The following is a 504-nucleotide window of genomic DNA, read 5'->3' as shown; positions in this document are numbered from 1 at the left end:
TGAGCACAGCAGCCAGACCCAAGCCAGGCACAGCTGGATAAATCCAAACTTCGTAGATCTGCACCTAAATTTCAGTAGGAGCTAAGGTCATAACTGCACCAAAGTTCTACAACAAAGGTCAGAAGACAGTGCTGTACAAAATGACAAGGAGAAGGAGCAAAATGCAACCTCAGATCATAAGCCCATCAATAACAAGTGCAGAGGACACTAACACAGAACAAATTGGGAATCATACAGCTGAAAGCAATGAATCAACAGCTTCTGAAATAAACAAACAGCTGCAGAAAGGTACAGAGGAACTCGGATTGGAAATGAAAAAAGAAATTCCTGAATTAATAGCATCTGCAGTAAAGAATCAAGGGCAGAAACATATGGAGAAAACTGAATGCCCACCCAGAACAAGGGCAGAGGACACTAGCTCAGCTGAAATATATGAATTAATAGTGTCAAAAGTAAATAAGCAAGACAGGAAAAAGGAATATTGTGGGACTGTCCTGCTTCAAG

This window comes from Octodon degus, unplaced genomic scaffold, assembly GCF_000260255.1.
Source record: "Octodon degus isolate 3935 unplaced genomic scaffold, OctDeg1.0 scaffold00319, whole genome shotgun sequence".
NCBI lineage: Eukaryota > Metazoa > Chordata > Mammalia > Rodentia > Octodontidae > Octodon > Octodon degus.
This window is presented reverse-complemented; position numbering follows the sequence as displayed.